Consider the following 14,824-nt stretch of genomic DNA (forward strand, 5'->3'; position numbering starts at 1 on the left):
CACGAAACTACTACCGGTCTTTGAGTGAGGCCAATCTTGACATTTCCACTGTCCCGGATACCGCCTACATGCAAACGGCAGGGACGTAGCCTAAAACGAAGAAGTGTGACCCCCAAATCCCCTCCACCCCAGACAGCGAGAACAACCCCAACTAGACCGGATGGTCGGAAGCCTGCTTTAAAGGCGGCTGGGCCGACCCCTTCTCTGCCTTGGGGATGGTAATTGCAGGAGCCACGGGTCTACCCCAAACGTAAGACGGCCAGAGAGACCGACCCCGCCCCACCGCAGAAAGGAAGGCTCTCAGGCCTCCCGGAATATGTCTTGGAAGACATCTCTAGAGCGCAAGCCTTCAGCCGACCTCACTCCACCAGCAATTTCCTTCCAGGAAGAGTGGGAGGGCAGCCCATCCAGTTTCTCTTAGATACAGGATGCACCACAAACCTGATCAATAAGCAGGTCTTTGACCGATTGCCAGGAGTCGTACGGGACCAACTCAAAGAAAGTGACAGCCATGGACTATTGGCTGACAAAACACGGCTCCCCTTCTACGGGATAATCCATCAGGCCATCCACCTGAGGGATGTGAAGACAGAGAAAGTTTTTGTGGTTAGCCGTCTGAGCGAGGATGCCATGCTCGGAAGGCCATTCTTCATGGCCTATAAGTGCTCTCTTGAATTTTAGCAGCCGGTGGTCCGAGTGGATGGCAGACAGCGGATGAGCTGAAGACAAGGAGGCCATTTTCAATGCCCTCCGGGCAAGATTCAGGCTCTCAGCCAGGTAGGCGCTAAGCGAGCTCAACGCCCTTACGTGAAAGGTAAGGACGGCATTTCAGGAGCATGCTATGGAGGTCGGGAAGTTGGTACGCATTGCGTACGGGGACCTGCCGAATCGACACCAAAATAGTATGGCTATAAAGACTTTCTGCAGCTCACTAAGGGATCCTGCTTTGCAGCGACATCTGTTGGCCATACATGCGCCAACGCTGGCTCATGCTGTACGGGCCGGAAATGACTACTTCCAGATCCAAAGAGGCGAGTGTAAATCTACCGGCTCTTCGGTACGAACCCTGGAGGAAGGAACCTCCGATCAGGTGAACTCGGCTGAAACCGATGTTATAAGATGACTAGCCCGGCTGGTTCAAACTCTCATGGACAAGGTGGAGCGGCTCCAAAAGCAGGTTCGCACTCCAACAAAGAGGAGGAGTCAGCCAGCTACTCTTTGTTGGGGATGTGGGCTACCGGGGCACGTACGGAATAATTGGCCACGTTACACCAAACCGGCTTCGGGAGACGAAACACGGCCACAGCAGTAGCTCCAACTACTGGCTGTACCAAAACCAAACAACCCCGAAAACACAATAGGACTACACGGGGTTTGGTGACAGCCGACGGTTGGTCTCACCCAGCAAGAACTAGGTTGAGGAAGGTTCGTGAACAGGAAAGGTCTGTGGAGACACAAAAATGCTACCAGTCTTTGAGTGAGGTCAATCTGGACATTTCCACGCTCCCGGATACTGCCTACGCCCTTTCGTGCAAACGGCAGGGACGTAGCCCAAAACGAAAGAGTGTGACCTCCAAAGCCCCTCCACCCCAGACAGCGAGAACAACCTTCACTGGACCAGATGGACGGAAGCCTGCGTTAAAGGTGGCTGGGTCGACCCTTTTTCCGCCTTAGGGATGGCAATCGCAAGAAGCCCGGGTCTACCCCAGATGTAGGACGGCCAGAGGGACCGACCCTGCCCCACTGCAGAAAGGAAGGCTCTCAGGCTTCCCGGAATATGTCTTGGAAGACACCTCTAAGGCGCAAGCCCTCAGCCGACCTCACTCCACCAGCTATTTTCTCTCAGGAAGAGTGGAGGGGGGGCATCCAGTTTTTCTTAGATACAGGATGCACCACAAGCCTGATCAATAAGCAGGTCTTTGACCGATTGCCAGGAGCTGTACGGGACCAACTCAAGGAGAGTGACAGCCATGAACTATTGGCTGACGAAACACGGCTCCCCTTCTTTGAGATAATCTGTCTGGTCATCCGCCTGAGGGATGTGAAGACAGAGGAAGTCTTTGTGGTTAGCCCTCTGAGCGAGGATGCCATCCTCAGAAAGCCATTCTTCATGGCCCATCAGTGCTGTCTCGAATTTGAGCAGCCGATGGTCCGAGTGGATGGCAGACAGATAGTCTGCATGAATTGACATGAGCGGCTGCCACAGAGCAAGGTACAGGTGATAAGGGGGTAGTGGTTCCCGCCCGAACAGAGATGGCAATACACTGTCGCATCACCACGCGAGATTACTGCCCCATGGGACTGATCGGAGGATTTCCCGACGGACCTCCGATAGCAAGTAGCTTGAATCAGCCAGGACCCAGGGGACAGGTCATCACCTGCTGCCTGAATGCTACAGAGCGGCCATTGACTTTTCGGTCCGGAGCCACAATCGGTATTTACACGGGAGTGGATACCCCGCAGATCGAAGAGGACGATCCCTTATTGTGTGACGCCAGTCCGATTTCAATCAATGGAATGCCGGCTCACCTTGAGGAACCATTCCAGGTGGCTCGGCCGAACTGTGAGGGGATGGGTCGAACGGCGAAGTTGGCCTCCATGCTGAGTCGATATGCCACCGTGTTCAGTACAGGTGACAACGACGTAGGAAGGACCACTGGGGTGGAACACTCCATTCCACTTAAGGAGGGCATCTAGCCAATCCGGCAACCCCCACAGACTCAAACCGGAGAAGGAGGCCGAGGCCGAAAGGCAGGTCCATGATCTGCTCAAGTGGGTCTGATCGAGCCAGCCGGAGGAGCTTGGAGCTCTTCCGTGGTGTTGGTTCGGAAGAAGGACGGGAAGTGGCTCTTCTACATCACCTACCAGCGTCTAAACACCATCACTGAGAAGGACGCCTACCTTCTACCCAGGATCGACGAAAGCCTGGACGCCCTGTCTGGCAGCTGCTATTTCAGCATGCTCGACCTGGTGAGCGGGTATTAGCATGTAGCCCTGGATGCAGAGGCGCAAGAGAAGTCGGCCTTCTCGACACGGTCCGAATTATGGAAATGGAAGGTGTTGCCTTTCGGACTGACATCCGCTCCTTCCACCTTCCAAAGACTCATAGAAAGAGTGCTACATGGCCTCCACTAGAGAACGCTGCTACTGTATCTGGATGATATTATAGTCATCGCCCTGGACTTTGATACGCATCAGCATCGGCTGGAGAAGGTCTTCCAGAGACTCCACAAGGCCAAACTGAAGTTAAAGCCAGCCAAGTGAGAACTATTGCAACCCAAAGTCCGCTACCTGGGCCACATAGTAAGCCAGGACGGAGTCTCTACAGATCCCGACAAGATGAAGGCAGTCACAGAACTCCAAAGATTCTTCGGGACGGTCGGCTACTACCGACAATATATCCCGGAGTTTGCCACTATAGCGCATCCCTTGCACCAACTGACTGCAAAAGGAGAGCTCTGGAGATGGATGGAAGGGGAACAGATTGCCTTCAACGCACTGAAGGATAGTATCTGCACCGCCTTGATCTTGGGCTACCCGGATCTCCGGAGGCAGTACATCCTGGACACAGACCCCAGCGGATGTGGAGTGGTGGCTTAAGTACAAGAGGGCTGCGAGAGAGTCATTCCTTACTACAGCAAGACCCTCACGCTTCCGGAACGCAATTGCTGCGTCACTCGACGGGAGCTGCTTGCGGTGGTAAATGCAGTAAAGCATTTTTGACCGCAGTTGTATGGCCAGGGTTTCCTCCTACAGACGGATCACGCGCCATTCCGGTGGCTATGCAGGAGGAGGGAAGCCTCGAACCAGGTAGCCCGGTGGCTAGAGATCCTGGCTGAGTTCCGCTACGTCCTGCAGCATCAGTCAGGGACTCGCTGCGAGAATGCAGATGAGTTGAGTAGGCAAACCTGCGAGGACTGCTGGCAATGCGCGAGCATTGAGCAGAGGGACGGGGGCCCCTCACAGAAGGAATTGGCAAGGGAAAAAGAGCCTTTAGCCGCGTGGGTACTGACCAGTTGCCTGGATAGGATTCCCACTCTCAACAGGGCGGGATCGACCCTGGGCAATGTTGCATACCCCAGAGGGCCAGCAAGCAACTTGCATGGGACTCCCCACCCCAACAGTGGCAGGATTGAACCTGGGTGCCTGAAGTTCCTGCGGGGGGCTACCGGCCACACCAGGGATAACAGGACCAAAGGGCAAGTTAGCAAAGACACAGGCAACCGGACAAGGACCCGTGGCCATCATGTATCGTGTCATTGCCACAGGGGAAGAGGTGCCAGCGGAACACCTGGAAGTCGGGAGCAGAGAGCTAGATATCCTGCATCACATGCGAGGCTCTCTGTGCATGCGACAGGACGGAGTGCTGGAAGCACGTGTGGCCCTGCAGGGCCACGCCAGATGGTGCACCATCTGCCCCCAGCAATGCGGGAGACAACGGTGTGGCAAACACACGCCTTGGCTCACTCTGGGGTGGGAAGAATGATAAGCCGCCTCCAGCTGATTTGGTACTGGCCTGGACTGACGGCCACAGTCAGACAGCTCATCAAGAATTGTGAGGTGTACCAGGCCACAAAGCATGGAGGGATAAAGGCGGCTGGAAGGAAAAGAAGGCTCTACGCCGGATGACCCCGGCAGAAAGTGGCCATGGACCTGGTGAGCCATTTCCGGTCACGCCTAGGGGGGACAAGTGGGTGCTGGTTTTCATCAACCACTCCACCTGATGGCAGGACGAACTGGCACTACCTGACGTCATGGTCCTGGTGGTCACGAATGCACTGGATGAGCGGGTCTTCTGCTACCTGGAATTACCCGAGTAGATCCACACTGACCAGGGGGCGCAGTTTGAGAGCCAACTGATGGCCGAGCTGTGCCAACTCTGGAACGTGGGAAAATCCATATGACTCCTTATCACCCACAAGCCAACGGGATCGTTGCACGGAACAATGGGGGACTCGGGGGGGGGGGGGGAGGGGGGCTCTTTGAGGGCACTACTTTTGACCCAAGGACAGGACGAGTGGGACCTGCTGCTTTTTCAGCTGATGAGGGCATACCGAGGCACCACCCCCTTCCACAACCGGAGAGACAGTCAATATGTTGATGTTGGGACAGGAGCTGAGGTTGCCGGACCAGCTCGAAAGCCACCCACCACTGACCGAGTTTTTTCCTGCCCATGAGCACGCCCTTGAGGTGCAGTGGAGGCTGCAGATGGTGCGCGAGGCGCAACAACAAAGTCAGATGGAGGTGAGACAGGAGGACCAAGAGGAGCCACCGCTGGATGCCCCAAGCGACTGGGTATGGCTCTTGAAAAAACGCCGGAGATGGGGAGAAAATCCCAAGCTGCAGGCAAAGTTCGTAGGAACATACCAGGTCCTGAAAGCCTGGAGGAGCAACACATGTCTGGTGAAACGACAGGGCTAGTCTTCCATTCAGAGCGAAGGAAATCTGAAACCTTATCATGATTGCCCAAAAAGGTTGGGACAAGCCCTGGCCACCTTGGAGCCAAGGAGGGGTCCTAACATGAAAGGAGCTTGACCCAGCAGGCCGGAGAGGAGACAGGAGGAGGTCAGAATAGACCCTGTACCCATAATGCCACCTCTAAGCCGGGAAAAGTTGCTGCTAGAAGCTGCAGAAAAACGAGGGCAGGAGATAACTCTGGGAGAAAATCCAGCCGGACTGGAGGAAAGAGAAAGTCAAAGATGCCCTCCGTGTTCCAAGGGAATCAATCTGGCCACACGGCTAAAAGTTCCGGGAAAACTTGAAGCAAACCTGGTGGAGACCGAAGAGACAACAACACCAGATCCTATCAACCCCGCAATCCAATCAACTTCGGTCCGGCACAATCCGAGGCCAGCCCGGACCACCAGGAAGCTGGAATGTTACGGAGATGGAGTGTGCTACTTAATGGATTTGTCGGAAAACGGTCCGGAGGCCAAACAGAAAGGTAACAAAACGGTCCTCACGGACGTGACCAAAGCTTTCCTTTTAAAACACTCATTTTCTCTGGACGACGTTAAAGCACTTGAGAAGATGGACAGAGAAGGTAACACCTCGCTACAGGATTTATTGACTGGTCACAACTAGCTTGAAAGAAGCTGAGGAAGCACTGGGTGCACCGGAGCCGGTAGGTGTGGCAACCCCCAAGGAAGATCAGGAGTGGGAGGAGGTGACTGCTGAGGCCAACACGAGCTGCCCCGGAGAAACTGTCTCTGAAGCAGATGACGAGGACCTGGACAGAACCCTGACAGGAGAGAAGGAGGTCTGCCGAGTGGCTACCATAAGCTCTTTCCCAAAGTCTAAATTGGAAACCGTGGTCACCAATGGAGGGGAGAGTGTTGTGAAATGTGATTCACTAAGAGCTGAGCCTAGGGCTGAGCTAAGCCGAGCCGGGCTGTGCTCAGTCAGGCAGAATAACGAGGTCAGAGTTTAGGCAGGCCGTGCCGATTCAAGACCGAGCCGTGCCGGGTCCAGTCAAGTAAAACGGAGGCAGCGCTTACTAGCTATATAAGCTCGAACATCTGTGTAGAAGAGCAGAGCTTTTCTGGGCCTGTTTGTTGCCTGTTATTTAATCATTCTTGTACAAATTATGAACTAAGCAGAAATATATGTATAAACTCATGCACCGAGTCTTGTACTAGTGGAGGAAAAGTGCAGGTGACACAAAACCTTTACCATATATAATGAGCCTAAATGAACCAAGGAAAGCAGAGCACCTAACTGTCTCATTGAATGCAGTTCAGTTGCATGTGCCCCATTGACTGTATACTAGTGTTGGGCCGGTATCTAATTTAGTGCCGGATCGGATATCCTTGCACATTTTTATCGGTTTTCCTGGTACCGGTATCTTCGGTATTTACCATCTTCGGTATCCTTTGCCAACTAAGAAAGTTCGGTATTTTCGGTACTATTGTTCGGTATGTGGTTATCAGTGTGACTTTAAATGGCTTAAACTTTAAATCATAACTGTCTCGAACAATTTTTACCGTTGTGCAAAAAAGTAGCCTGTGCAAAAAAACATTCTTTAGTCAGCAGTATATTGTTACGGCAAAGAGACTCCTTGTTTTAGAAAGCCAAAAAAGAAAAGAAAGATGGAAATATAATTTTCATGATAGATGTTTTTATTGTTTATTCTATTAAAAAATATAGTTATTGATACAAACGTTATGTATAATAAAGAACAGATAGAGAATGGCAAGGGGCTCTCTTTGTTAAATATACTGAAACAGTTTAAAAAAATCTTAATATCACATATTGTAATCAGGTAATGTAATCACATAATTATACGCAGTCCAAATAGAGTCCAGTCCCGTTAGAGTCTTTATACATCCTCCCATCTGTGTAGAACTCCCAAACCTTCGAGGCTGGTGGCATTATCAATGCAACGTAATATAATAGTAGATACAGTAAGCGTGGAAGTTTTCGTTGAATTTGTTTGCTAACGCGAGCTGAGATTAGCATGTTCGTCATGAAGCGGTTTAAAAATCTCTCCGGATATCCGTATAACCATTTACCAGTAGGCTTTTATAGATAAATTCCGATCATATCAAACCGGCCGTGGATACCTAGCTGACACCGAAAATGATTGATTTCCTCGGATACCGAGAATCCCTCGGTATCGGTAAGAGCGGATAACCCAATACCGGCCCAACACTACTGTATACACATACGGTATATTTGAAATACATATCTCTACCTGTATACACAAAAAGTTTGGTTACTTGTGGAGTCTTAAAGGGGTGAAGTGGTTTTCATTGCAATAAAACTAGAGGACATAGTAAAGTTAAAGCATGGACAAAGTTCTATTGTAGCTGCAGGACATAGTTACTGGCGAATATCGACTTACACTATCAATGATCTATTTACAACATCAACTTGAAATATGCAGTGCTTTAGTTTTAGCAATCGGCATCAATTACCCTACTCCTTCGCAAAGTCATTTACATTTAATTTGAGAATTAAAAGTCTATCTCACCATTCTTTCCTGGAAGACCCTGTGACCCTTGCAAACCAGAAGGTCCTGGTGGTCCTTGAGGCCCGGTTTTTCCTTGAGCTCCTGTTTTTCCTTGCCCTCCCGGTGGTCCTGTTGGTCCTTGAGGTCCTGATGCTCCTTGAGATCCTGGTGGTCCTTGAGGTCCTGTTGGTCCTTGAGGTCCCATTGCTCCTTGAGATCCAATTGGTCCTTGAGGTCCTGTTGACCCGGTAGCCCCATTCTCCCTCTCTGCAGTTTATATTTGATTGCTGTAGTTACATATATTAAGTATTTAATACTATTTATGCTTTCTTATTAGGTGCAATTAGACTAACCTGTTGACAGGAGAGCTTGGACAAGCACAATTAAAGTTAAAGACTACAACAATGGTAAAAAGAAAGTAAAACAGACACATTTTGACAAGTATATGATATTCTAATGAGACTTTGATGCACTTTGACACTTTACATGATGTTTTTGACGCTCTTTATATGACATAGTACAATAAAGTGCAATACAAAATATGGTAATACATTATATTACATTAAATATAAAACAATATAGTTTAATATGATTTAATATATATATATATATATATATATGTATATATATATACAATTTACAGGTTGTTTCTTAGCTGCTATCTATTCTACAATGATAGAGTATGATGTATTAATAACTAAACGAGATAAAGTTAGAATTATGTAAGAACTAAAGGAAAATATAGACATATTCACACCTCTAGATAAATGAATGTTGATATCAACTCTTCTTTCTGAACCTTCTAGTTCATCACTTGGGTGAGCAGGAACTCCATGTAGGTACTACAATTATTAGTAGGCTTTTCAGTAGCAAGCTTTAACAAAAGCACATTTCTTGAGTTGTCAATCAGATTTTCATTACATTAAATCTTCTAGTAGGGCACTGTTTACAAATGACTTTTATCCTTTTCCACCCCGTTCCCGTAAATTTACGTGTTGAGAGCGCAGTCTCAGCGCACTAAACCCGTGTATGCCCGTCGGATCTGAGTCTTCGATAGGTATTTTTTAAATTCATTTCTTTATTTTAAAACGGCACTAAAATTTTTAGATAATAATTTGAGGAGTTTTAAAAGATATCACACCACTATTTTGAGGCTATAATTAGCCCCTTATACGCATGTACAAAAAAGAACCTGTTGTTAGAAGTTGAACGTTCTTTATTGAAAGCTGATCATCATGGCCAAATACGACAATTGAAGCGCTGCTAAAAATATTTGTTTACAGGAAGATACCAACTGGTTTGAAAGTGAAGAAGCGGGTTTTAGAGCAGAAGAATGTGAGAAAGACGATGAAAGTAAAAAAGAAAATCCCCAGAGTGAATTGGATTGCGAAAGTGAGACCGAAACAGCCGGCGTTGAAACAGGGAATAATGACGGATATCAAAGAGGAGCTGATTTAAAAATAAAATAATTACATTTTGATGTCAGCCTGGCAGGAGAATAAGTTTGAATTCTTAAACAGGTAAGTGTTTTTTATTATTCACAGCTTTTTATAACATCAGCCATTATGAAAGTTATATTTAACGAAACAAATAAATATGGCCTTCAAAAACATTGCGATGCTTTGGAGCCTGTTGATGATAAATATTGGGCGAGTTGTTTGTTTAGTTTTGCATATATTTTGGTATTCTCAAAAAGCCTACTCTGTTGCTTTACTGGTCCACAATCCTTTATTATCTGTGCTGATATTTTTAATCAAATTAAAAATTGAAAAAAAATTAGAAGAAACTTTACACTTTACTGACAATTTTGAAGAACTTGCTAGCAATAAACTGTTCGAGTTAGAAAATGTTTTTGCCATGACATGCGACTTGTTCTATCCTGTTTTTCTGCCTGATAAATTTATATCCGTAGATGAAAGCTTACTGGGTTGGAAAGGATGGCTCAACTTCAGGCAGTATATTCCATCTAACAGAACTAAATTTGAAATTAAGTTATTTGCTTTCTGTTGCTGTCTCTGGCTATGTGCACAAGTTGTCATTGTCAATGGCAAGAGCAAGCTAAAGGCACTGGCGGCGGAGTAACTTGTAGAATATTTTTGTGCGAGTCATGTTATGATCCTTACCATGCTAACTAAATTTATTTACCAGTTGTGATTTATTTAGTTTCTCCAAATGGTTCACTGCTTTGTATTGCTAGCTTTTGTACATACATTTGCTAATCTATTGTATTAGTTGTGCATTGGTGTGCTGTATTTGTTGCACACTGTTATTTTCAGAGCAGCACTCTAATCAAAGAGTTCAGTTCTCATATTGTTTTGCAATCTAGCAGTCCATGATTTGCCTTTGCTGCTCATAATAAATGTTGCTTCCTGTCTTTTGCTACTTCACCAAATGTGTGAATATAGGCTCACGACTTAATTCTTCTTGCACACAACCGGTTAATCTTTGCTGCAGCATACATGAATCTGTGCAAAGACTTTATTTGCAAAGTTGTTACATAAATCTATAGTTTCAAGAAATGCATAAAAATTCAGAGCAAAAATATGTAACTGCGTATACATAGATCTCTAGCTGCAAAGTTTTCGCAAGCTGTATGGAGGAGAAAATCTCATTCTGCAGAAAAATGTCTCAGCTTTCAGATGCATATTCATTTGCAGTTTTGTGCCAATTTGTACAAAATTTGGAGCAACCATGTTGGGTGACTGTCTTGCGCTGCTTATGGACATGGCGTCACAAGCATTTCTAGTGGCGCTCACGTTATACCTCGAAGCTCATAACTCCGCTTTCAATGCTCTTGGACAACTAATTTTTTGGCAAATTGTTGTGAACATGTGAATCTATGCAAGTATTATTTATACAACATTGTCAATTGCTTTTACTAATTATAAACTACAATTGAAAACAATGTACAAAAAAAAACTGGTAGCTTCAACGAAGTGAGACTTTTGCAGGAAAGCAATTGCAAGCTATCTACATAATAAAAAGTATCAGCTTGTAGAGAAATTTCTCAGTATTCCTATGCATGTTAATTTATGTATTCAACTCAATTTTGATGAAAGTTGATGCAGTTTTTACACAATCGTGTCGAAGAGTCAAATCGCCATAGTAAATGCTCTGGTGCGCTGAGGAATTTCCAGTCGCAACTGCGCGGTTGCTAACTACAAGCGGTTACAACTAGTACAAGCAGTAACAACTAGTACAAGCGGTTACAACTAGTACAAGCGGTTACAACTAGCACAAGCGGTTACAACTAGTACAAGCAGTAACAACTAGTACAAGCGGTTACAACTAGTACAAGCGGTTACAACTAGTACAAGCAGTAACAACTAGTACAAGCAGTAACAACTAGTACAAGCAGTAACAACTAGTACAAGCGGTTACAACTAGTACAAGCAGTAACAACTAGTACAAGCAGTTACAACTAGTACAAGCGGTTACAACTAGTACAAGCAGTAACAACTAGTACAAGCAGTAACAACTAGTACAAGCAGTAACAACTAGTACAAGCGGTTACAACTAGTACAAGCAGTAACAACTAGTACAAGCAGTTACAACTAGTACAAGCGGTTACAACTAGTACAAGCAGTAACAACTAGTACAAGCGGTTACAACTAGTACAAGCAGTAACAACTATTACAAGCGGTTACAACTAGTACAAGCAGTAACAACTAGTACAAGCGGTTACAACTAGTACAAGCGGTTACAACTAGTACAAGCGGTTACAACTAGTACAAGCAGTAACAACTAGTACAAGCAGTTACAACTAGTACAAGCGGTTACAACTAGTACAATCAGTAACAACTAGTACAAGCGGTTACAACTAGTACAAGCGGTTACAACTAGTACAAGCAGTTACAACTAGTACAAGCGGTTACAACTAGTACAAGCAGTAACAACTAGCACAAGCAGTAACAACTAGTACAAGCGGTTACACTATCAGAGAAAGTGCTGCGACTTTAATTATCTGTATAATCACGAAAATCTGAATCTGAATTGGCTATAATGTCATCAACATGAGTAATTATCCGTTTTCTGACTCGCGCTGTACTTAACAAAACTTACTCAAAAATTTTCGTTTCTAGGTTGAAAAGTCTTAAACAAAAATTTTAAATTGCTTCGTTACTTTAGGCTAATTTTATAGAAAACTCTTCAGACAACACAGTCAATATCATAAAAGTACTGAAGACCGTGGGTTATGAGGTCAACAAGTAATAAAATTAAGTTACTACGCAATTGCTGGAAAAGTCGCGAAAATACATCTAGGGCACTCGACCATAGAAAACGCATAAATGCGCATTTGGCAGCGAAAGGGTAAATTCATGCTAATTTCAACATAATCACCTTGGTGATAGCAAAAGAAGGCAAGGTTGTGTAAATAATTTTCTAATTGAAATGCTTCATCAGGAGAACTCGGTCTGGTTTGACCTCATGACCCTTGAGCCTTACCATTAAGTTTGTGATAACATTAATAGCTTGAATACTTTACAACTTAAAATTATGATCAGTGTGTTAAAAGTTGTATCTAGCAAACATGTTTGCAAAATTTACAAAAAGTCAATCAATAATAACATACAGTAGCAAGGGTGTTCTGTAGTAACTCCAGTTGGGCTAAAGTCTTATTCAAGTTTTCCCCATGTACCTTCAGCTGATCCTCTAGTTCTATCACTCTGCTATCAAGACTGTTGAGAGTGTTGCCATGACAGCCAGCACTCAGTGTGAAAAGCAGCAGGAATGCTTTCTGTTCCACCATTTCCTGTTGAAACAGTAAGTTTTATCTAGTTACAATCATATAAAACAATACTTCAATAGTAACACTATAGTAATCTTCACCTTTTTATTTTAGTAATTCTAATATATTTATCTAGTGAGAGTTTTCGACAAACATAAATAAAATAACCCAGTATACATAAAGATATGAAATATAAACTGTTACCTTATAGTGTAATGTCTGTAAACTCTCAATCAGATGATAATGAGAAGCTCTGCTTTACTACTGTTATTTATACGAGAGTGTCAACTACGTCATCAACAGGATGTCAAATAGACACACCTACCTTTACTCAACTGAAACCAGCTGTTCATCGAGGACATCATTTGACCGATTTGAGCTTACTTGGCCAGCTGTACTTCCTGTCAAGGTCAGGTAGTCTACTATGTAACAGTTTAATTGAAAGAGTTCTCATAAAAATTAGAAGTCTTATAAAACTGTTATCTTCAGCAGAATTGCATATCTAATTACACCACCTGATACTACAAAAATAAAACTTGACTTGAATACAAAAGACAAATAAATATGAAGATGTAGTATATAGAACAAACAGTATTTCAAATACATGTAGCGGGAGTTTTGTCAACTTTGTCAATTTAATTTCTGCAGTGGGTTGCTAAAGCATTTATATAACAGCAAGCTGTCTCAGTCTATCACAGAGTGGTCAAAACATTTGTTACTGTAGCTTTGATGCAGGCATGAATTATTTTGTACAATTGATATCTTGTACTTTTCAACAGTTTACATAAAATCAATATCCAGCTTGAAGTTGTTTCTCTTCATTTCCTGCCTGCTATCATATAGTTCTTTATCTTTTTTATTCATTTCAACACGAATGGATAAGAAAACTGAAATGATGCAATTTTATGATTTGAAAACAATACTCATTAAAACAAATCTTAGTTTTACTTTTCAATCACTAGACACCTGTTGTTTTATTTGCTAATCACTAGATATATGTTGTTTTATCTACTAATAATTAGACATCTTTCGTTTTATTTGCCAACCTCTAGACATCTGCTGCTTTGTCTACTGATCATAGAGATTCCTTACAACTTCATTTGATCATTTGTGGCATTCGTCAATTACCAGTGTGCATAGCTTCAATGTCTTTATTGTACATGCAAAACCCTTGCCAAAGAGCTGGTTTGCATTATGTTAAAGTTTTTCATAAAATATTACTAGTAATATTTAATTAAATGTTATTGGCAAGATATGGTAAAATAAACGGTGACATGGGAATTTTATGGATAACATGGTAAGACGAAGAATGACATGGTAAGATAAATGGTGACATTGTAAGATAAAGGGTGGCATGGTAAGATAAAGGGTGGCATGGTAAGATAGAGAGTGACATGGTAAGATAAAGGGTGGCATGGTAAGATAGAGGGTGGCATGGTAAGATAAAGGGTGACATGGTAAGATAAATAGTGACATAGTAAGATAGAGGATCAGGAATAGAGGATGGGCTACGAGCATCGATCCATTGTAAGATCAGATTGCCGCAATGATGCTATCAAATAATATGCTATAAATCTGCAAATCTATCAATTTATATGTTATATAATGATAATCTATCAAGTGCTACAAATGTATCTTCATGAAAAGTGACGTAAAAGAAGCATACTTACATATATTAAAAGCAAAAACAAAAATATACATTTTTTAAACAAAATATTTGCACCAAACACTAGTTATCTGTTGTTTTACCTGCCAATCACAAAACATCTGTTCTCGTACCTACCAATCACTAGACTTCTGCTGCTTTGTCAGCCAATCATACGCATTCCTTACAAATCTATCTGATCATTTCTAGCATTAGTCAATCACCAGTGTGCATGTTTTTCTTGTACATGCCAAACCCTTGCCAATCAGCTAGTTAGCATTTCATTAAAATTTTAGATAAGATATTATTAGTGATATTCAATTAAATTTCATTGATTATTTAATTTAAATTTAATTAGATTTTAAACAATCCAAAGTAAAGGGTGATATGTTGAGGTAAAGAGTGACATAGTAAGATAGGGTATGGTATCATGAAAAGAACTGACATGGTATAAACGATAACAAAGGAAGTTGATGTGCACCTTAACTTTTGTGTGATG

General features: G+C 43.8%; 3 protein-coding genes across 9 annotated transcripts in view; 2 read left to right on the forward strand and 1 right to left on the reverse strand.

The window, feature by feature from the left end:
• The window catches only part of LOC137410412 (short-chain collagen C4-like), a 179,947-nt gene that overhangs the window by 69,199 nt on the left and 95,924 nt on the right, over positions 1 to 14,824 (forward strand). The window lies entirely within an intron of this gene.
• LOC137385359 (short-chain collagen C4-like) overlaps positions 1 to 14,824 on the forward strand; it is a 135,889-nt gene that overhangs the window by 67,435 nt on the left and 53,630 nt on the right. The window lies entirely within an intron of this gene.
• The window catches only part of LOC137410448 (short-chain collagen C4-like), a 227,936-nt gene that overhangs the window by 12,085 nt on the left and 201,027 nt on the right, over positions 1 to 14,824 (reverse strand). The window contains exon 1 of one of the 7 annotated variants that reach the window (XM_068095873.1): positions 8,709 to 8,779. The exons of 5 other annotated variants lie outside the window; for them this stretch is intronic. The gene's annotated coding sequence lies outside the window, so the exon portion shown is untranslated. Of the gene's footprint in view, positions 1 to 7,972; positions 8,014 to 8,708; positions 8,780 to 14,824 lie in introns of those variants that run through there. One more of the 7 variants, XM_068095872.1, reaches the window with a different exon arrangement.

Source organism: Watersipora subatra, chromosome 1 (genome assembly GCF_963576615.1).
Source record: "Watersipora subatra chromosome 1, tzWatSuba1.1, whole genome shotgun sequence".
NCBI classification, from domain to species: Eukaryota; Metazoa; Bryozoa; class Gymnolaemata; order Cheilostomatida; family Watersiporidae; genus Watersipora; species Watersipora subatra.